At 47.6% G+C, this 23,728-nt stretch overlaps 2 long non-coding RNA genes across 2 annotated transcripts; both read right to left on the bottom strand.

Annotated features, from left to right (window-relative positions):
- Positions 1-9,220: 9,220 nt before the first annotated feature.
- LOC144281845 (uncharacterized) lies at positions 9,221-15,113 on the bottom strand. The gene is made up of 2 exons (XR_013350255.1): positions 15,016-15,113; positions 9,221-9,503 (listed from the first exon to the last, which is right to left on the bottom strand). It is a non-coding gene; the product is annotated as an uncharacterized LOC144281845 (long non-coding RNA).
- A 1,413-nt stretch (positions 15,114-16,526) lies between these two features.
- Positions 16,527-23,168, bottom strand: LOC144281534 (uncharacterized). Its single transcript, XR_013350005.1, has 4 exons — positions 22,967-23,168; positions 18,171-18,237; positions 17,705-17,809; positions 16,527-16,625 (listed from the first exon to the last, which is right to left on the bottom strand). It is a non-coding gene; the product is annotated as an uncharacterized LOC144281534 (long non-coding RNA).
- Between the last annotated feature and the right edge of the window lie 560 nt (positions 23,169-23,728).

Below are 23,728 nucleotides of genomic sequence, written 5' to 3'. Positions count from 1 at the left end.
TTAAAAACTTAGGTTCTGGGGAGCCCGGGTGGCTCAGCGGTTTAGCACTGCCTTTGACCCAGGGCGTGATCCTGGAGACCCGGGATAGAGTCCCACATCGGATTCCCAGCATGGAGCCTGCTTCTCCCTCTGCCTGTGTCTCTGCCTCTCTCTGTGTGTCTCTCATGAATAAACAAATAAAAATCTAAAAAAAAAAAAAAAAAACCCCAAAAAACAAAAAAACTTAGGTTCTGGCATCAGGCTACCTGCATCCCAAATCCTGCTCAACATTTACTAACTAGGTGACTTTAAGCAACATTCTTAACTCCCCTGTGCCTCCATTTACCTATCTAACAATATATGTTACATAGACTTGTTGTAGGGATTTGATTAGTAAATTCATGTTATGTAATTAGAGAAGTCCCTGGCTCTACAAACATTAGTGCTGCTATTATGGTCATGATTGTGATTGTGATTATTAGGTATTTACACGGGAGCAAATGTTTTCCAGTTTGCTCAGTCCCTGCAGGACCATTTTGTTTATTTAAATGACTTGCCTGGTCCTTGTGACAGCCGATGTGAAAAGAGGACAAGGACAGAGATTGAGGGTTGACTTTGATCAGTGAGGCCAAAGACAAAAGCCTATTTTCAACATTGAGACTTTCCATCCATTTAGGAATGTGTTGGTATACGGTGTGAGGCAGGGATCCAACTGAGTGTGTTTCCCAAAGGGCATGCCAGTCATCACAATATCATGTACTGAATCATCCATGTTTCTTCACTGTTTTTAAATGCCACTTTTGTAATATCTCTATATTTTTAAAATATTTTTAAGCCCATAACTGGATTGTCTCCTTAGTTCCATTGATCTCTTTATGGGCTCCTGCAACAGTGGAACAACTCCATGAGGAAAAGGATGTTATTTGATACCATCACTGTATTCACATAGTAGATATTCAAATATTCATTGAAATGGTGACTAAATAAATGAATAAGTTATTGCACTTTGAGAACGTTAAAATATATCTGCTTGGGAAAATCCCATCTTTTTAACTCTACTTTTACAAAACACTCAGCTAGATTTGTGCTTTTATTCCCCTGAAAGGAATCAAGAGTGAGGAGGGGGAATCAGCAGGAGATGAGGCTGGAGAGGTAGCAGGGAACAAGTTACGAAGGGTCTTGTACCCAAGTCAAGAAGGTTAAATTCCATTCTGCAAGGCATCAAAGGGTTGTAGGCAAAACAGAAACGGTCAGATAGATGAGTTCAGTAGATCCCTCTGTGGGACCTGTGAATGTCAGGAGGCAAGACTGGGGATCTAGACCAGGAAGTAGTTGCTAAATGGACTTGAGAGCCACTTAGTAGATGGAATCAACAGACTATGAAATCTTACCTGATTTGGGTGATGGAGGGAAGGTGGAAGGAAATGAGGATGATCTTCAGGTGCCTGGCCTGGGTGACTGCCTGAAGAGCCTCACCCTTTATGCACTAGGGACTGGAGAAGGATCAGGCTGGGGAAATGTGCAGTTCTGTCATGAACTTGGTAAGTTTGAGGCATCCACGGGTCTTGTTCAGAACGTAGTTCAGTCCTGAATGCAGACAAGAGAGCTGGAGATAAGGGTTTTAAGGTCATTAGAAGTTGAAATCCTAGGTGAGGTGAGGCAGCCGGGACCATGTGTTGTCCAAAGATATACTGTGTGGAGACTATTTTAAAAAATATTTGTTGAGTACTTACTAGGAACAGGGCATTGAACTAAGTGCTTTAAATTTATTCCATTAATTATCATAGTAACTATTGTTACCTTTATTTTGGTGTTTAAAAACTGAAATTGAGTTTAAATAACTTTCCCAAAGTCACACAGCTAGTAAGATGCAGGTCTCTTTCAACACAAAATTCATGCTCTTAACTACTAGTCTTTCACTAAAGACAATATCCCACAGATCTACTCTCACCCCAGCTCTTGGCCTTCAGCTGCACTCACTGGGTCCCCAGAAGTGGATTTATTTCAAAGGTTCAGAGATGAGCTCCCAGCCCAGGGAGGAACTACTCTGCTTCCCTCCCTTATTTAAGTAAGGAATTGACTCAAAGTCTCAAAGTTTCCAGGAATTTGCTGTATGATCCAAACCAAGTCACAGAGCTCTGGGCAGGAAGGGGTTTCCTTACCAGCTAGCTCTCTGCCCCGTCACCCTGAAGCAGTGGGGCATCTGTGGGCTCTGTGGGCACAAGAGCTGGTGAGAAGGGGACAGACAGTCTGGAGCATCACCCCTCTCTCCCTCTGACCCACAGCCACCTGCCTCACAAATGTTAGAGAATCAGCCCTGAGCATCCAACCTATTCTTTCTTGCATTATGTTTAATAAATGCAAATGCATGATTAATATTTTCCTCCACTGATTCTGATTTCATTCTGTTAGTGATTATACTGATGGCAACAGTTGAGGGGATTAAAAATCCCATTTAATTCGCGTTAGATTTTTTTTTAAACTTTGCTGATAAATTTTAAATGTCAAGTGCTTTGGCGTCTTCCACAAGATGCAGAGGCCAAATGAGGAGGCCAACAGTAGCGAGGAGCTTGGAAACAGCTCAGAGAATGTGGGAACTCAGTCGGATGACCCATCTCTCACACAATCCATGAAAACCAAGCAGAACTTGACCTGGGACAGTGCTCAGCTACCGGTGGCTCCTGAAGCCCTGATGTTAACTGTATCTTTTCCACTTAATGAATCACGATAATGAAGGTACTAGGGAGACCTTGCCATATAAAGAAACTCCCTTGGGAATCCTTTTGTAAGACAAATATTCACCCCTTGGTTGATCTCTTTATAAGTTGAGTGTGTTTTTTATGATTGAGTAAAGCAGTGCAGGTAGATAAAAATCCACAATTTTCTCATTTCCACACCCTTTCCTTTCCATCCCAAATTCTATTCGTCTGTTTCTCAACATATGATGACAATTATTTGAGACGAACCCAGACCCTTGGTTCCCCCAAATCCCCCACACTCTGGAATTCTACTAGTGAGGGTCAATATAGCAAGTGAATAGCTGGGAAATTAGTTTGGCTTTGTTTTTTAACTTGCCCACAGATCCAGAGCACTACCTCACTTCTATTGTACTGATGACCCATCTGCCCAGAGAAAAGATGTCTTTGCCAAAACACACACTCACTAATTCAGACTCGGTGGGGGCAGGCAGTAGCCAGAAAGAGTGGGTCTGAATTAGTGAAGTCCCACCACGGAGCTTCCCCTGACTCCCAGAGTTGCCCTCCTCCCTCAGCCACTGGGATGTCCCTGCTTGTTTGCTGAGGCTTTCTGCTACCCACTCTCGGTATCTGCAGCTTATGAGTCGTGGGTAGTCAGTCACTCAGGACACAGCCAGTTGAGGGGGTGAAGTGGTTCCATCGATTATCATTAAAAATGCTCTGGAGCTAAAATCCCCATAATCAGACCTTGACTTTCTTCGCAATTAAGGACCTCCCACTCCCCTGAATACCTGGAGCCCTTTGTAGTAGCTCTTCTTCCACCAGGGGCAGCCCCAATTTTGCTCTTTTTGGTATCAAATTAATTGCACACAAGGTCTGGTCTCCACTATTTATTGGTAGTCCCTTGGGGCAAAAGTATGTTTGCTCCTCTCTTCCCTACTTCCTATATGACCCCTCTCCGATCACCGTATTTTGCTGTTTGGGACTTCTTTCAGTGCACAACACAATCATCTGTGTAGATTAAACAAACAAGCAAATATGATCAGATCATTCCAGATCACTGAGCTAGAATCTCCCCAGGCAAGAAGGGCACCATTCTCACAGGGAGCTCCCCAGGTGATTCTGATGTAACCTTTAGGTTAAGAAACTTTGCCCCAGGGCATGATGGGCTCAGGAAGAGGGAGAGAAAAAGACAGAGAGAAAGAACAAGATACGCAAAATAACTAGACTGAAATTAGTCTTAATCTCCTCATGCCCCTGACTTTATTTCACATGCCTGTCATTGATCGGGTGCAAGAGTTGCTTCTTCTCTTGTCCCTTGACCACTCAAAGCTCCGAAAATCTTGATCGGACCCAAACTGGAGCAGGTCATTGCCCTCCTTACACCTGCTCAATGGTGGCCATTGCATCTAGAATGAAATATTCCTTCCCACGGCCTTCCCATGGCCTTACCAAGCTCTTACCATGGTCTCACCATGTAGCTGGCCCCTACCCCTGGCTTCAACTTCATCATATACCATTTTCCCCCTTTCTTACTATGCTCCAGCCTCTGCAGCCCTTGTAGTCCTCGAGCTGTTCTTTGTACTGAGCCTTGTTCTTCTGATGAGATCTTAGAGCATTTGCCTTGGGATTAGTGATTCACACCATTGGTTCCTTTTCATACTCCAGTATCAGCTCAAATATCACCTTCTCAAGTAGATCCTCCTCCACCTATTAATCTGAAGTAGCAAGCCTCCCACTAACTGTCCATACGACCCTGTTTTACTGCCTCCATAACACTTCTCACTATCAGAAACTATCTTACTCATTGAGTTGTTATTTGTCTCTAACTGCCTGTCTCCCATCCACTAAGAGGTAAGTTCTAGGAGAGCAGATAGCGTATCTGTCACGTGCTTTGTTATATTCTGTTTGATGCCTTGCACAATGCCCGGCACATGGAGAGAGGCTTGATCAAATGCTTCTTGAATGAATGACTTATATAGTTCTTATTGTCAAATATGACCTATTTTACAATAATTCATTCAATAATGCTTCCAGGAACTTGTAGGGAAAAGTGGAATTTTTTCGTATTTAAGTTGCAAAGGAAAAGAAATGTGAGGTTGCTAATTTCAAGTGCATACTTTGTTCCCCAATATTTCGAAGTAGAAGTTGTAACAATGTTACTTTAATTAGTAGACAAACTTATCTGTAATTAGTATATCAATTATATGCAAATTAAACTGCCAATATCCTTGAATACATTTTGTCCCCTTAAGCAATTGAAACTTCCTGCCCCCACCCTGTAATTTTGTTTATGGGACTATTTTGCTTAGCAGTCTCTAATTTCATAAACAGTATAAAAATAAATATCAGTCTTGCACCAGGCAAATTATCACACATCCCAAATCACTGAAAACCCAGTTATTAAGTGGTAGGATCGTTTCTGAACAAGCGACAAGTGAGGGATAGATTAGCCACGAGCCCAAATCACACTTTAGAAACATAAAGCTGTCTGAAGGCCTTCACTTTCTTCTTGAAAACTTCTAGCACCTTCTTGAGATATTGGTGGTAGCGTTGAGAATGACGTCTTAAAGAATGACATCATAAGTGAGCAATCATGAGGAAAGAAACAACCTTCTGACGCTGAATTTAAGATCAACTCTTACCAACTGGAACTAGCCTCTCAGCTTTTGAGGGCCAGGGATTAACCAAAGATAATCCTTAGAGCTTGCAGACTTCCTGACCTGGAGGAGTGAGCAATGGGCAAACGGAAGAATGTGATTTCCCACAAAGGATCCAAGTCAGAGGGCATCATAATATAACTTTATGCCAAAGAGATACTTGCACGTCTAAGTTCATAGCAACATTATGCACAATAGCCAAGAGGTAGAAGCACCCCAGATGTCCATCAGGGGATGAATGGATAAACAAAATGTGGTATACACACAATGGACTATTATTCGGCCTTAAAAAAGGAAGGAAACTCTGGCACATGCTACAATATGGGTGAACCTTGAGGACATTAATCTAGATAAAATAAGCTAGTCACAAAAATACTATATAATTCCACTTACGTGAGGTGTCTAAAGTTGTCAAATTCATAGAAATAGAAAGTATAATGGTAGTTGCCAAGAGCTGAGGAGATGGGACAATGAGGGTACAGAATTTCAGTTTTGCAAGATGAAAAAGTTCTGGAGATCTATTTCATTGTTTAAAGATACTCACTATCTAGAATTATTTTTGTGTTTTTAATTGTGGTTAAAAAAAACCCAATAATTTAAAATTTACTACCTCGACTGTTTTTAAGTGTATAGTTCACCAGCGTTAAGGAATTCACGCTGTTGTGAATGAAATAGATCTCCAGAACTTTTTCATCTTGCAAGTTCTAACCTTGGGACCTTGGTTGGCACCCTGGTTCTAACCGGTTCCTCCCATGACTGGGATCCTCTGACCTTCTTCTGCGTCCTGGCAATGACCTCCTGCATTTTGGTGGTGACACCTGAATTTCTGACTCACCCTGGTCTCAGCCTCTTGGGCTTTCTCTCTTGCCTTCCCATTCAGCAGCCAAGGCTTCTGCAGTCCCTTCCCATCCCTGGGGCAGGGATGGGGGGAGCAACCCCTACTTTTTGAAAAATGACCAGCACACCGGAGCGTTATGAGCACCTCCAGCCCCGCAGCAGGCCTCGTCAACCTGATTTTGAAACGAGAGAGGAAGTTGGAGGACAGGGCTCCTGGTGGCCCTGCCATCTCCAGGGTTATGCAAAGATCAAGGGAGGAGGGGGAGGAGGAGGAGGAGGAGCGGAGGAGGAGGAGGAAGGAAGGAGGAGGAGGGGGAGGAGGAGGGGGAAGGAGGAGGGGGAGGAGGAGGAAGGGAGGAGGAGGAGGGGGAGAGGAGGAGGGGAAGGAGGGGGAGGAGGAAAGGATCCTCCGAATGTGAGCACATTCCCAGACCCGGAGGACAGAGAGGTATTTAAAGTAAACTGGAACAAACCCGCAACATCAGGTGCGTTCTGCCTTCAAAAATAGCTGGCAGTTAGAAAGGGTTATTTACATATTGATTTCATGCTAACTTTGTAAGGGAATGTGCTGCCTGCCTGCCTGAGACCTAACAACTGTCATCATAATTTTTTCTAAAAATACAGTCAGAGAAAAACACTCCGTGAACCCTCCGCTGGAACCCGGCTGCGAAAGAGCCCGGGGCCCAAGCCTGCTGGGCAGGCCACCACCGAGGGTGGCGAGGGTCCCGATGATACCCAGCCACCAGGGCCCAGGGAACATTTCGCAGCCCCGGCCCTTCCTGCTTCCAACCAGCTTGCACTACCTTTTTTGTTTTTAAATGTCATTCTAGAAAACCCGTCTTGTTCTAGGGTGAGGGAGATGCCCTCCCTCCCCACCCCCCTGCAGAGCAGCCTTTCTGGAAGGCTGGCCCCGATCAGAAAGGATGTGTGACCCAGGGCCGAGGCAGCTGAGCAGCTCCAGTGCCCCAGCGTGGGTGCGTCTGGGCAGTGGTGTGTCCCCAGCGGCTCTCCACCGAGGGTCCCCACCTCCCAGCCCCGGGGTTCCTCACTCTGGCTCCCCCCACCCACGGCCCCCCAAGTCTGTTTCTGTGGAGGCCGCAGGCCTGATTCCCGGCAGGGCTGTCACTGCCGTCGGGCACAATACTAGCCATGGAAACGCCTCTTTGCCAGGCCCGGCCGGGCTGACCGGGTGGCGAGCCCTGGCACGCGGATGGCGAGGTGACACGGGTCCCAGGAGGCCGGCGGGCCCCAGCGCCCGGGCAGTCGTGTGAGCAGCTGCGTCGGCCGGAGCCAGCCGTAACTGCTGCCGGCTCGTCTCCAGCCGGGCCCCACCGCTGCGGACAAGTCTTTCATTCACGAAGACTAGCTTGTTAGGCCAACCCCGGGGACTCTAAAGCGACTTAATTAAATTGTGGAAAGTCGCTTGGCCCTGGTGGGAAATTTGCACACAAAGGCAGGGTGTCTGAAGCTCCCTTTGCCAACAAGCCCCACAACAAAACCATGACCTTACGGCTCCCGGGCCCCCCGCGCGTCCCCTCTGCTCCCAGCACCCCCTCATTAGAGGGCGTTTGTTAGGGGACGTTTTCCCAGCGACTCTCTGACAGGCCTTTCATTGCTCCGTCGCAATCAGGGGCGGCAAGTACAGGCTGAGAGCCCTCCAAGGCCTGATTGCTGAAAGAATTTCCAAAAGTAAAGAGTGTAAACAGGTACATTGAAAAAGCCTCTTTTGAACAATTATGTAAACATTCCAAACACTATTTGAAAACTTTCACAGTGGAATTGTCAGCTCGGAGCATTCTTGTTTAATTGCCGGGGCACAGTGGCTGCTCTGGGGGCCTCCCAGCTCCAGGGGAACCCCACTCAGGGGGATGGTTGGGGGGGGGACGTGGGGGGCTGCGGGTGAAGAAGCCATGAGTTTCACTGTCAGGCCAACAGTGTCGTTCTGCGTGTGTTTTTGCTCCCTGGCTTCCAGAAACTTCTCCTGGGAATGGGGTAAGGTGTAGTAGTCTCTCTCGGGATCCGCTTGCCCCGGGACCTGGTCCTGTGCTCTGCGCCAGGCAGGTGGCTAACCTTGCACACGAGCTGCACTCCTAGGGTCACTTCTGTCTCCTTTAAGGTTTTCTTCAAAGTGCCAAGTGATCATTCCGTGATGCCACCCAGACTTGTGGGCAAAGTTCCCTCCACCATAGGCGCGGCTCCTTGCTCGCCCTTCTCCCTAGCCCCCGTTAGTGTGCTAGCCTTCCCTTTTTTGCATGCAGCTCGGGTTCTCACAATTCCCTTACAGCAGCACCAGTGGCCCTGACCGAGTTGCAAGGAGTTGGAAGGGTTGAGGCCACGTGAGCAAACTGCCTGGATCTCCTAGTCGGTGGAGACGCTGAGGTTTCAGATGACTGTTTGGACACGTCCTTCCTGGAATCAGCAGAGCTGGTTTGATCATTCGGCCTGACACCGCCCCCCACAAGTCTTGCAGGGTTTACCTGAATAAGAGCTATGGTCCTGGAGAGTGGGGCACTGCTTATTTTTACTTTTGTATTTTAAAATCTGTTTCTTGGAAAAAAATAAAATAAAATAAAAATAAATAAAATCTGTTTCTTGGGACACCTGGGGGACTCTGCGGTTGAGCCCCTGCCTTTGGCTCAGGGCGTGACCCTGGGGTCCTGGGATCGAGCCCTGCATTGGGCTCCCTGCATGGAGCCTGCTTCTCTCTGCCTATGTCTTGGCCACTCTCTCTGTGTGTCTCTCATGAATAAATAAATAAAATCTTTAAAAAAAATAAATAGAAAAAATAAAATAAAATAAAGTCTGTTTCTTAATAGCCTAAATGTTCAATAAAGGGGATTGATTGAACATTTATGCACAGTGAAGTCTTACAAATGTGTCATACGAAGGCCAAGTGAAGTCAGGGAAATGTTATGAAAATAAAGTGAAAGATCAAGCCACAAATTGTATTTGTACTATATTGGAAAAGAAAAAAGAAAAAAACTATGTCCGTGTGTGGCCAAGGACTGGAAAGGGCCACAGCAGAATGAAAACACTTGTTCTGGGGAGTGAGAGTACCAGCATGTTTTACTTTGCAAGCCTATCTTTAATGTCATCGCATTGTGTTGTCAAGGCAGGGTCTGGGAATGCTGGAAAGCACCCGTGTACATACAAGGTTGAACATAAAAGGCCACCCCAGTAACCCACAGAGAGATGTACACACCAGCCAGCAGCACTGTGCATCCTTACCAAGGATGTGGATCAGAGCTTCAGAGTAAATTCCTCAGGTCTAAAGAAGGAGCTCAGGCTTGCCTGCTTGCTGAGTCCCCAGGAGGCAGAAACAGAATCACAACTACAAGATAAATCAGAAATGTAGTTGGTAGAATTGGTGATGCTCAACAGGGTCAGTTGTAGAGCAGGAACCAGAGGGGGGAAAAAAATCACCTCTCTCCATTTTATGGAGCTCTCTCAATATAGAAGGGCTCAAAGTGTGTCTGAATAGGCCTATCTCGCAGGCGTATTCAATTTGATTAAAGTCAACATTTATTATGTACCTACTCTGTGCCAGGGCCAGGGTTACATGCTGGGCATACAAAGTCACAGGATAATTTTGATCCCCAAAAGTTAATTCATAATTAGGTGAGGAACCAACCAACATCTTTAAACCTGTGCACGAGTCAATGGGATTTGGACTGTGGTGCCAAGACAATTTGATGGGCAAAAATGTCTTTTTAACAAACAGTGCTGGAAACCTAGATATGCACATGCCAAAGAATAAATCTGGGGACACCTGGGTGGCTCAGTGGTTGAGCGTCTGCCTTTGGTTCAGGGCGTGATCCCAGGCTCCTGGGATTGGGTCCCACGTTGGGCTCCCTGCATGGAGCCTGCTTCTCCCTCTGCCTGTGTCTCTGCCTCTCTCTGTCTCTCTTGCCTCTTGTGAATAAATAAAGTAAAATAAAATAAAATAAAATAAAATAAAATAAAATAAAATAAAATAAAATGAATTAATCTGGACCCCTACCTCACATCATCCACAAAAATTACCTTGAAATAAATCAGACATAACCATAAGAGCTAAAACTGTAAAACTCGTAGAAGAAAGCATAGATGTAAATCTTTGTGACCTTGGATCAGGTGATAGTTTCTTAGATATGACACTAAAAATCGCAAACAACAAAAGAAAAGGTAAATAAATTGGGCTTGATAGAAACTGGAAACTTTTACGCTGCAAAGTTCACTATCAAAGTAAAAAAAACAACCGACAGAATGGGTGAGAATACTTATAAATCTTGTATCTGATAAGGGCCTAATATCCAGAGTATATAGAGAACTCTTACAACCCAACAATAAGAAGACAACCCATCAAATTGGGTTGAAATGCACGAAGGACTTCAATAGACATTTCTGCAAAGAAGATCTACAAATGACCGGTAAGCAAATGAAAAGATGCTCAACGTCATTAGTCATTAAGGAAATGCAAATCAGAACCATAGTGAAACACCACTTCACGCCCGCCAGGATGGCTGTCATCAAAAAATCAACAATGGAAAGTGTTGCAGGGGATGTAGAGAAATCGGAACCCCTCTTGCATGGCTGGTACAAATGTAAAATGGTGCAGCCATTACGGAAAACAGTTTGGTGGCTCCTCAAAAGGTCAGAGTTTACCACATGATCTAGCAATTGCCCCCGGGAGAATTGAAAACGTGTCCACACAGAAACTTGTATGTGAATGTCTGCAGCAGTGTTGATTGTAATCACCAAAAAGTGTAAACCAACCCAAATATCCATCAGCTGATGAATGGATAAACCAAACGTCATCTAAGTCGCACAATGGAAGGTTATTCAACCATAAACGGGGATGAAATACTGGGACGGGCTGAGCCAGACACAAAAGGGCACATAGTGTAGGCTTCTACTTCTATGAAATGCTCAGAATAGGCAAATCCATAGGAACATAAAGTAGAATAGCAGTTGCCAGGGGCTGGAGGGGAGGGGTGGCTGCTGAAGGATGCAGGGCTTCCCTTTGGGGTGAGGGAAAGCTCCCTGTCCTTACATGGCAGTGCCAGGTGCACGTCTTTGTGACTATAGCGAAAACCACTGAATCTTTTACTTGAAAAGAATGAATTTTTTGTGTGAATTATATATGCTTCAAGGTTTTTTAAAATGTGCATCTGAAAGGTTCTGTAAACTAAAATATCACACACGATAAGATTTCTGTGGTCAGAGCAAGAGGTCCTAGGTATTTCATGGAGCTCCAGAATGCCCATCAGCCTCTTTTATTTTTTTTTTTTTATTTTTATTTTTCCCATCAGCCTAACTCTTGAGGCCCCTCTCAAGGTTCCTGCCAGCGGTTCCCAGGATGGACTGCCTGCAGGTGCCTCACCAGGGTGCCCATGCGTCCCTGATTTTCCAGGATTTGCTGGGGCACGTGAGTTCTAGATCTGCTGAGCCCCCTCAGGATGGGAGGATGGGGAAATTATAAATAAGCCTGCCTGGAAAGCCAGCACAGACAAGGAGGCCAAAGGCACTGAGTCAGAAGCATAGGGCTCAGTCCAGGATTCCAGGAACCGGGCAATGAGCAGGGACTGCCCCTCCCCTCCTCCCACGAGCAGACACACATACACCATTGAGCTCTTTCATCAGATTTGGCCACATTGTACCTTCAGATTCTAAGGAAAGTTTCTTCCACTCATTCTGTGGTCCTACAATGCAACCAGAGTGGGCAAGAGCCCTACCCACCCACCAAGCACGGCTGTGCCAGAGGAGGCCTCTGTCGCCTGGGACAGAGCGGCTGCAGTGACTGTCTTGGGGCCACAGGAGCTGGACCTGGTGTCAGCTTGTTTCCACCCATGCCCCACTGGGATTCCTGAGCCATATCCCTGAGTCCTACTTGGAAGTGGACCCTGATTCCCTGTATGAACTGGTTGCTGTGGCTACATCCACATCCAGGAGCCAACCTAGGTTTCAAATCAGCCCAACGGCCCCAGCCATCGTTAGACATAGTCTTCTGAGCTCTAGCCTGGGCTGGCCAGAGTGGCTGGGACCCAGGGTTCAGGGAGTGGCTCGGGCCTCAGACCATCCCTACATTCAGATCATCTGAGCTCTGCAACCCCTAGTGATCAGGCCTCCGGCTATCTCTGATGTCATCCCCTCCCTTTCCCACCTTCCTTGATTCCACTTGGGCCACCCTGACCTCTTGGGGCTCCTAGCAGGTCGAACATGCTCCTGTTTTGGGATCTTTGCACCTGCTCTTCTCTGGCTGAAACAATTTTCTCCCAGGTCATGTGGCTGGCTCTCTCACTTCCTTTAGCTCTTTGCTCAAATGTAACCTCCTCACAGAAGTCTTCTCTGACCATCTTGTATAAAGCAGCAGCCCTGTCACACTAAATCCCCCAACCTGCTTTATTTTTCCTTTTTTCTGTGCTTTGTGTCTGTAGCCCCTTCTAGAGCGGAAGCACCATGACATGAGGCCTGTCTTTTGTCTTGTTCCCTGATGTATCCTCAGCACCCCCAGAGTGCTTGGCACTTAGCTGACTCTATACATATTTGTTGAATGAATGAATGAATGAATGAGCAAATGAATGAGCAAATGAATGTATTATCTCATTAGAAGCCCCTGGCAGCTCTGTGAGAACGGCAAATTATGGGCTTTGTTTTAGCTCTGAGTGACTTAAAGCACAAGACCATAAATTACTTGTCCATGTGCACCGGGCGTTGGGGGTAAGAGAAGGCCTCAGGCATCTCAAAGCCCTCTTCCATCCAGCCATCCTTCCTGCTCTGTGGGGAATCCTCTATGTGGAGACCTCCTGTAGGATTACAGAAGAGCATGAGCCCATGAGGCCAGGCCTGGGGCAAGAGAGCATGGAGTGGGGGTCGGGGGGCAGGTCTAAAGGGCTGAGATGACAAGCAGTCAAGGGAGGAACTCTGAAATCTCTTTACCCCCAGTGCTGCTCAGGAGGCCTTGGGTGTGCCTTCTACCACAGTAAGGCCCTCACTAGAGACTTCTCTGGAGACTCCCGGGAGCACACTCTGCCTTGCTGGTTCTCAAGTAGGTCTTCAGAAATTTCTGGGCAGGAAGCTGGAAGAAAGCCCGTGTTCTAGACCCAGCCTCAGCACCACCTTAGCACACTTAGGTCAACGGGGAGACGGTGTCTGTCCTACTGCCTTAGAAAGGGGAGGAAATGCAGGTGCAAAGCATGCTGTAAACGATCGCATCACCCCACTTTTGTTTGGAGAGGGGTCAAACAAAGGCAAGAGCACCAGGTTGGGAGTTTTGAATTCTCGCCGGAGTTCCAGTCCTCAGAAGCTCCATGATGGACAGTCTCATTGCTCTGAGCCTTGATTTTCTCATCCATTCAACGGATCTAATAAACTCCACCCTCCAGGGGTGCTGTGAGGATTCGGGGACCCGCACATTGTCTGCTGAAGGTCAGTGCCGTCTGTGAGAGTGTGGTACGTTTCATGCACGTGGCAAGGCTAGGAAACCACATGAAGAAGGAGAGAAGAAGAAAACTAGCTAACCAAGCTCGAGAACATTCCCTCTGTGTGCCTCCACTTTCTCATCTGCAACGTGGGGGTAATAATAGGACCTATCGCATAGGACTGCTGAAAAATAAAATCTATAGAGAGTGCTCAGAGCCCTGCCTGGCCTCCAGAGAACCCATAGTGGAGGTTAGTTAGTATTGTTGTTGCTATTATTATGGATGTCACAGATCAGTATTATATCCTATAAATAACGACGTATCAACCAGGAGGTGTCGACGCACCTGCCTCCACTTGGGCAATGTTGATTTTCCATTCCACGTCTACTCTCCATCCCAGGGTCCCTGTCAAAGGGGAATGACTCACTTGTCATTTCAGCTCCCTCCGTGAACATGCATCTCAGCCCCCCCCCAAAAGACCTCAGCTCTTATACACAAAAAGCATTTAAGAGGTAAAAGATATTATATTGCTTTTCCATGACAAGAAATGTTTGCTAATTTACATCTCTGTGTGAATTAGTAAGGAAGTAGGAAGCTGTGAAATAATTGGCTTAATAAAAATTAACTACCCATGAGGTGCCCAACCTAGAAATGCCAGGGGTCCTTGCATGAAGAGACAAATGCCTGCACCCACAGGTTGCTTTTAACTATAGAAGAGGGACAGATATATTCTTCATGCATCGGGGGTAGGGCCGGAGCCAGGGATGCAGATATAAGGAGGCAGATTGCAGTTCAATATTAAAAAAAAAAAAAAAAAACACTTTCCACCAAAAGAGCTGCTTGCAAATAAAATAGCCTGACGCAGGAGGAAGGGTTTGTTCCCTGCCACTGGATGTGATCACATGGAGGCCCCTGCTGCAGAGGAGATGAATTCATGGGGAAAGGTGTGAGTTGCATTACTTTTAAGGTCCCTTCCGATTCTAAGACTCCATGACTCTCTGAGCGTCATGAATTGTGGAGGTGGGAGACAGGAAGCCACGCAGGCTTGAGTCTCAGATCATGATTATATGCACAGGAAACCCAAAGTGCTCAACACTTGCCTTTGGCCACCTCCAGAGCACCAGCCAAGAGGTTATAAAGACCTCTTTCCTTCCCCCTCCACTCCTGGGCTAACAGCTCATCTCTTCCCCACAGCAGCCACTGTAACCAGCACACCCCACCAGTGAACTGGCCCCAGGAGAGGACCACTGAGAGGGCCACCCCCTTGCTGCTTGGCTCCACTTCCCACACACTCATTCAATAAATGCTTATTGAGCACCTAATTACTGCAGACACTGCTGGGTGCTGGGGATACTGAGGCAAGGAAGTAAGTATGGTTCCCCCCTCCTTAGGAAACCTATAGGACAGTGAAGCATTCAGAGAAGTCAATGAATATTGTATTACCATGTAAGAAGCTGTGAAGGTGACCTCCTAGAGGGGCAGGGGCTCTAATCTAAGCTGGAGAGGCTCCCTGGTGGAGATGACACAGGCTGAGGTCACAGAGGAGTAGCTAGACAAGTGCTGGCCAATAGGATTTTCTCCAACGATGGCAATGTTCTATAACCTACCGGTATGGGCAGTCACTAGCTACATGTGTCTAAGGAGCCCTTGAGATGCAGCTGGTGTGGTTGAGGAGCCGAATTTTTAATATTATTGGGATTAAAATGTGGCAAGATCGGACAGGGCAGATGGGCAAACAGTGAGAGTAGGTTACAGCTGCCATGATAACGGAATTTCGAGGGAGTGGGGTTAGGGACAAGGCCACGGAGAGCAGGGGTAAGGGGTCAACAGGAGAGAGCACAGAAGGGAGCCCTAGAGAAGGCTGACATTTAAAGGGTGAACCACAAAAATCAGAGAAGCAAAAAGAAGTCCAGATTAGTGTCACCAAAACAGGGAAGGGAGAGTTTGTAAGGAGGAGTAGCCAAGATGTCAAATGCCATAAGCACTAAAAAGATGACAGGGGAACTGGCAATTAGGATACTGGGGATAGGGCGAGGGGGAGATTTAATGAGGTGTTGGGGGGCTTCACACCCATCTGGACTTGGCAATTCAGGCCCGTTCCTCCCCGAGATAGCCTGCTCGCTCCCTAGGGACCTGGGCTCCTGCGGTTTTGAAACAGATTGGCGTTTTTAAGCCTTTTGGAGTCACAAATGCCTCTGACAATCTCAGGAAAACCAGGCCTCCCCCCTCCAGAAAAATTCACCCGCACATAAAATGTTGCATCTCATTTCAGGGACCTCCTTGAAGCTCAGCCGTGGACCCCCTGGTTTGAGAAAGTCTAAATTAGTTCTTATTTGCGGAGTTCTGGCTGCAGATACCTGAGTTAGGACCGAATCATCCGCTTTGCGGGAATATAAACTTAGAAACCTCGCTCCTCCACCCTGGGGGCCCCCAGCCTCCGCTGCAGCCGGGTCCCTTCACCTTTCCGGGTTTATTGTCCTGCTGCCTGTCAATCAACTCCAAACCCTCAAGCAAATTAGCATGTCTAAAGCCCCCTCGGCCGCCTCTGCCTCCGGCCGAGTAACTGGTGTTTCCCAGGGTCCTCAACCCTGGATACAAAGGCCTGCCACCCCCCACGATGCCAGTGGGGCTGAGGGGGGCTGTGCTCCCGCCCTTGAATCTTGCCCCAGCCCCAGCGCTGGCGCCTTCTCTTCCCATCGCCAAGCCTTGGCTCATGAACCCTTTTTGGCTCTCTCTTCTGGTTCTTGAACATACCTAGGAATAGCTGAATTAGCTCAAGTTCCAAGCCTTGTCCCAGTTTAAAACCCAGATATGGTTTGGGTCATTCCTAAAGAAGGAACATGACATCAATGTGTGTGTGTGTATGTGTGTGTGTGTGTGAGTTTTCCAGGAGAAAAGAGAGAGAACAGGTGGACACAGGGAAGGGAAAGAAGGAAGAAAGGAAGACTCACCTTGTCTCTATCTCAGATTCTTAAATCAGTCTTAGTTATAAATCCTTGAGGGAGTGGGACACAGCAGTTGCCGACACTCATGTCCGCGAGGACTGCTTACACCTAACGGTGACAATAATAATAGTAATAAAACAAAAGCCTCTCATGTCACTGTTCTTAAAGCGATTTCCCCAAAGTGCCTCCTGGCTGGAGGACTGTCCCCTGGGAGAGCTAACCCGAATGGCAAGCTTCTGCTTGGCTACCGGCCCTGAAAGCTGGGGAAAGCCAGCAAACCTCCCCACCAACCCACCCTGCACACATTCCCATGCTGATTCCAGAATGCTCTCTGCTACAACTTCTAGGGCGTCAGTAGGGGATGGAGCTCCCCAGACGGCGCTGGCTGTTCTGAGCTGCAGCGAGTACGATATGGCCCTTTAGATTTCACAGACACCCTGTCCAAGTACAAACACACACTCACACACGCACAGACACACGCACGCCCACTCCATTAGCAGGCTGCGTGGTGCGTGCAGTCAGAAGCCGTGTGGGAAATGTGCAATCACACCTCGCTTTTCAGAGGCAGTGAAATCTTTCTTGGTTTGGGAACGACAACAGTTTGCATGTTGAGAGGGTACGGGAGGTTTCCAAGCACCCTGCGTGGAGTTTGGTGCACTGGCATAGTTCACCTTAATTCCCACTTTGCCAGATCCTTCCCGGAGGCCTCCCCCCACCCCACCACAGCCTGGGGAAGGCCCTTGGTAGAGCGACACGTAGACGTGGTTCTTGTTGGTTGTCTCAAAGATAATGCATTGGTTCGCTCAATATTTGACAGTTTACACAGATTATGTATACTCCTCATCTCATCTACTTCTCCCAGAGGCTTGGGGAGAGTTCCCGAACAAGAAGCATCGCTCCTCTTTGACGGAGGGGGGAGGAACGTGAAGTGCAAAGAGGTCAAAGGATTTGCTCAAGGTCAGTGGGGCCATATGTGGGGTAGTGGGGAAAAATTATGCTGCTACTTGTTGAAAGCAAGCAGTAAAGAGGCCTTTATTCAATGCTATTGCAATAGGAGAGAGACGTGGGGCTGAACTCCGCAAACACTGCAAAGGTAGCTGGGGATTTAGAGCCAAGGAGGAGAGGGAGGGCATCGGTGGGCAGGGAATCCTTGCAAAACGCCCAACAGTGGGGGCTAGAGAACCTACCTGATCAGCTCTCGAGGGTGGAGAATTCTCTCTAAATGCACTTTAGCAGGATTCTTGCAAAACTTCAGCTATTTGGGGACAGACTTGGAGCGCCAAGGTCAAGACCTAGTTGAAAAGGAGACTCAGAGGAGCCGGAAGAAAGTTTGCTCAAGGAGAGTCTTTGTGGTAAGTGGGAGGCTGAGGCCAAAGCCCTGGCTTGGAGGTCGGGGCATCCCCCCCACCCCCAAGCTGCCTTTGGGCCAGCCGTCATCTCCACTTGTCTCCACATTTATTGGTGACTTTATAGCACGTCAAGTTCCGTACGGAATTCCACATAATGTTTCATTCTGCTCCTCGAATTAATACTAAGAGTATGTAGTGCTTTCAATTTGTTGATTCTGAGTCTTTCTTGTCCTTCCAACCCGAAGAATTAAGAGACTATCAGAAAGAAATGTTTATCTTAAGGCAATGCTGGTTGATAAAATACCTTTGGGGAGCAAATGATGATCCTCGGATTTCAGTTCTTGAGTCATGCAACCTCAAAGGATTTCTGCCTGGAAGAGAGAGAGACGTCCAACCTAGTGGGCTCTGGAGCCCTGGCCAGAATCCCAGCTCCACCACTGCTCAGCTGTGTGGCTTTGGACAAGATCCCTGAGGCTGAGGGAGTGGATCGAACTGGCCATTTGACCTGGAAGTAGTAAGATATTCTGGGGGCCTCGAGGGGCCCCATTACTGCTGCTCACGGGGTTCTGAGTGGGGAGAGTACGGGGCAAGGGGAAGGCCTCTTTGGGTTCTGGGTGGAACCGCAGTACAGTGGCGGGTGACGGTTGGTTCCAGATGGTAGGAAACAAGTACCACCATGTGCCCCAGGTGGAGATTCAGAACTCCAGGCAGGGGCCTGCACCCACCAGTCAGCCGGCAGCTGGAAGTTGGTTATTTTAGGATGACCCCCTCCCCACCTGCCTCCCGGGAGCTCAGAAAGGATCTTCACTGTCCTTCTGGGACGGGAGGATTATTAGGTTAAACTATATGAAATTGCCAATATTCAACTGTTTGCAACCTGCAGAAACAGCAACCTCATACGATTCCACATCATATTAACCTCTCGTGAATTCATTTGTCTGTACCGCTTTGTTCGCAGACAGGTACCCGTAATCCAATGATTCACTGGCTCGCTCTCTCATTCCACACACATTTAGTATCATCTAACATCTAGGCTGGTGCATGCAGATGCATGGGACATGCAAGGGACAACCAGCATCCCTCTGTCCTGGCCGCCTGAGTTCTTGACCAATTGAAAGAGACACAGCCAGGCAGGGGGGAGCTGTTGGCTTTCCTACTGATAAGATTGGTTCTGGAGGATGTGACTTGTCCCCAGGTGATGATGGGCTTTCTGGTATTGAAACCCCGGATTGGGCAGCTGACCCCACTCAGTCACAAAGATGGCTGAAAAGCTGTCACCCCAGCTTTTACTGCTAGGGCTGCCCATGCGCAGGTTCACCCCTGAGACAGCTCCCAAAATGAGGTGGGGGAAAGAGGCTGAGCGATAAGCCAGGTTCCACTTCCAAACTCACCAATTGGTTCTTCCCCCTCCAGCCCAGGGACAAAGTGAGGAGTGTCAATTCAAGGCAAGCTTATGACTTGCCATCCTTCCCCATGGAAACTAAGCCAACAAATAGTAACAGCAGGAAAAAAAAAAAAAAGAAAGAGAAGAAAGAAAGAAAGAAAGAAAGAAAGAAAGAAAGAAAGAAAGAAAGAAAGACACACAACCTCACTCGCTAAAGACCTACCTGCATGTATACAAGAGATTTCATTAAAGGTTTTGAGGTCATGGAAATGGACTTATATCCCAATTATTTGTTATAATTATAACAAACTGTAATTTGTTATTAAAAATCTTTTTCTTGGGACGCCTGGGTAACTCAGTGATTGAGCATCTGCCTTTGGCTCAGGGCATGACCCCAGGTTCCTGGGATCAAGTCCTGCATCAGGCTCCTTGCAGGGAGCTACTTCTCCCTCTGCCTCTCTGTGTGTCTGTCATGAATAAATAAATAAAATCTTTTTTTTTAAACTTGCAAAAAATGAATAAAAATCTTTTTCTTAATAGACTGCCACTTACTTCCATCATCTCGTTTCCCCTCCCCATCCTACCCCTGCCTTCTGCTCTCTTCCTCTCTTCTCTCTCTCTCTTTTTTTTTTTTTTTTTTTACCTTCCAGGAGCATCCCCTCTTCCTTTCTCCCATTTTATTATGTAGGAAATTAGAGGTTCTTTTCAACCTCTACCCCCAGTTTCGGTTGAGATATTTCTCAGCATTTTTTCCATCTCCACAGGACGTACTTCTTTCTGCAATATAGAGGAAGCTAACTTAAGAGAACATAAATAATTCTTCCTGAAAACTCCAGATCGCCTTATGACGCCCTATCCTTCCTGCCACAGAATAAAAACCTAAAAAGATAATTCTCAATCATGCCTACATGCGATAGGTGTGCAATTTTCCTCACCGTATCTTTCCCGAACATAATTATTCTAAGCATTGACCCTGGTGAAGTTTAGTGTTCAAAGAGCAACACTATAAACTATAACCTCTGGTCTCCAGAGTTAATGCTCACACAGGAAGCTTCACGATACAGAGATAAGTTCATCTCAGTCCAGATTATTGATTGCCATTCCCCCTCCTCATCTTGAATTAAGAAAAAAATGAGGAAAAGCTAAGAAATTAAGAGAAATCACCCATGACTCTTTCTCCTTAAATAAAGGAATCCTTTCTAGTAATCAACTTTCAGGAATTATGGCTTCTTTTCCAACGATTAATCATACATATGACAGATGTGGGGAGAAATGTAAATTTAAGGAAAAATGCATTTTGATAGGATTCTAAAAACCTATTTCGAGCATGCAATCAGTAGCACAATGCTCCTAGGTGGTCATCTGTAGTCCTGAGGATCGGGGTAATAAAATATGGAATTTAGGAGATGCTTTAGAAACCAGCCGGTGCTCCCTCCTTGTAAAGACCTAGTTCCCATGGCTCGCCCAAGGCCACCCAGGGAGTGAGAGACAGAGCAGGGACTAGACCCCAGGTCTCCTCCACTCGCCACCTTCTGCCTTCCCCTTTTCTTGCCTGTTGTCAGGTTCTGCTGTAAAAAACACCAGAACATCCAAGCAGAGATGGGGGTTTTCCTCTTCCCTCGTGGCCTATGATAATGAAATTCTAATTGGTATAATAAAAGAACACCTAGGAATAAAATCCTACAAAGTATTTGGAGCAGATGAACTTGGAAACTTGACTACATTCCTCCCATCTGTCCAAGACACTGGAGATAGCGATCCCTACCCTGCTGACACGAGAAGCAGCTCTGCGCTAAGACCTCCTGCCTCCTTCCAGCAGGACCACCAGCCCACCCCTCTAGAAGCATCACCCCCTTCACACCTGCTCTAGGGAGGTCACAGTTTTCACTTCTTTAGTGAAGTGCGCACACCAGCCTCCTATAGCCGCGCCTGGGTAGGCCTGGGACTGTTTCTGACCCTTGTGCTGGAGATAATGTGCTTACTTCACACCTTATCGGACCACGCAGAATAACAGTGCGACACACCGCGTGTGACACAAGCTTTCTTTAATCCATGTCCAATCCTAATGCCCTTAAAAATAAATTTTAAGTTCTTTTTTTTTTTTTAAGAGTTTGCAAAATTTGAGAGAGAGAGAGAGAGAGAGAGAGAGAGTTGGAGAAGCTGAGGGAGAGAGACAAGAAGACTCCGTGGTGAGTGCAGAGCCCGACCTGGGGCTCAATCCCACCACCCGAGATCGTGACCTGAGCCAAAATCAAGAGTTGGACGCTCAACCTACTGAGCCACCCAGACGCCTCCAATTTTTACTTATTCTATGAGCTCATTTGTGTATTTGCTCTCAGAAGTGAGACCCGACGACTACATTCTGTGTATATCCTGTTAATAGTCTACATTCCCCAAATGCCATCAGATGCATCCCATTCAACTTTGGAATCGGGGCAAGAGTTATTCTTTACATACTGGAAAAGGGGAAATAAAGGCAGCATGAGGAGGGGCTCCTCCTTATCCGAGTTGACTCCCCCAGAGCAGAAGCATGGAAGCCTGTGTTGGAAGGCCGGAGTTCCGTCCCCAGGCCAGTACCCTTGAAGGAAGAGACTTCTCATCCCCACCTGGTGTCCCCAGACATTGGCTCCGCTCTTCCCCTGACTTGGGGAGGAGGGGGAAGGGGATGAAGGAGGATGTCACAGACAGTTGTCAGAGGGATAAAGAGTTATAGTTCGGGAACAAACACCTTGACTTTGCTGAGGCGTAAACTTCACAGCGGGAAGCCATTATTTCAGTGACAAAGCTTTGTTCGGTTGACATTATCTCTTAATTATCTGCATAAGAATACATTTGTCAAGTTTCACGAGATGGGATTGATAACAATAAACTTGCATTTCTGCACAATATTTTAATTCCAAAGGCAGAAGCAACACAACAGACAAGGAGAGACCAGGAGACTGGCTGTCTGGGCCGCTGCTGGCTCTGTGCGGATGGCAAACCCATCACCAGAAGGACACCCGGTGACCAGCCCAGCCAAAGCAGGCCACCAGGCTGTGGAGGAGTTTGGGGGCCACAAGGGTCCTGAAGCGTCTTGGCCCAAACGTTCCACATCTTGGAAAGGCATCATTCTCCCAAGAACACAGGGCTGGTCTGGTTCCCAGCGGGCCCAGTGGTCCCATGACTCCCGGTGGTGCTCGTCACCGAGTATTTCCCACCAGCCACCTCCTGGCCTAGTCCGCAGGGCAGCAACATCCCAGCTCCTCCCACCCCATCCTTTGCCCCCAAGATGGAGGAGCTCCAGCTCCTCCCTAAATGGTCACAGTGATTTCTCTCTGGCTGTCCCTCAGGTGCCTTTCCTGAAGTACAGTCACCAAGGAGACACCCAGCTGTGGTCCGAAACAGGGAAGAGTTTCCGGTTGGATGACCTGACCTGACAGGATTTTCATTCTTGAAGTCATTGACAATAATTTGTCGGGCAAATACAGCTCCTTTTATCACTTCCTAAGATATATTTGACGCTTCCGCTGTCAGGGAGTTTAGAAGACACTCCTTGCAGGCCTAGACCACACCACGTTGCAGGATCTCCCCACAAAGGACAGTGAGACTCATGTGCACACTCTACTCTGGTGGTAATCTGATCTGATATTTCAGATTCCAGGTTGGGCCTGTAGGTTAGTGTCCCGACACGATCCTTATTACGGGGAGCTGAGGACAGAAGCTTTGAGAATACTCACATTTAAAGATGGGGGGCGGTGGGTAGGCATCTACAAAAGAGACCGCCAAATTAAACCATGCAGAACTTGCGTGTCTGCCCACGTCCACCCGGCCATGCCCGTGTCAGAGAGCACCTCTAGGGGACCCGGACGCCGACTGCGACAGGCTGTGGCAGGATGGCCTCTGACTTGTTCACACCTCCCGGCAGCTACGCCCTTGAGCGTTTCCCTACTGCACTGACTCAAGGCTTATCCACGTGACTGGCGTTGGCCAAGGGGACAATAACTACTGTGATGCCAGCTGAGACCTGAAAAGTGCTTGCACCTGGAAGCCTGTGACCGCCACCCGGAAAGATGCCCTGGCTAGCCTGCTGGGTGATGAGAGGTACACGGCCCCTTCCCGCAGCTGACAGCCTGCTGACCGGCCCCCCCCCCCGCCCCCAGCACATAAATGAGCCCATCCTGGATCGTTCGACCATGGCCAACCTACGCACTGACGGCACCCGCATGGGTGAGCTCAGCAGGGATCGGCCTAACAGCCCAGACCAGAAGAACCACACTGAGTGGTTTGTTTTGCATCCGCAGATAATCATGGATACACTGACAAGACGAATTCAGATTAGAGGATCCCAAGTGTGATCCCTAGTTAATTTTATGTGTCAACTTGACTGGGCCACGGGGTGCCCAGATATCTGGTCAGACATTCTGGATGGGTCTGTGAGGGTGTTTCTGGAGGAGATTAATATTCAGACCGGCGGAGTAAAGCAGATTGCCCTCCCCCGT

Source organism: Canis aureus, chromosome 13, assembly GCF_053574225.1.
Source record: "Canis aureus isolate CA01 chromosome 13, VMU_Caureus_v.1.0, whole genome shotgun sequence".
Taxonomy (NCBI): Eukaryota; Metazoa; Chordata; class Mammalia; order Carnivora; family Canidae; genus Canis; species Canis aureus.
The sequence above is the reverse complement of the archived record's forward strand: the minus strand, read 5'-3'. Positions and strand labels throughout refer to the sequence as shown.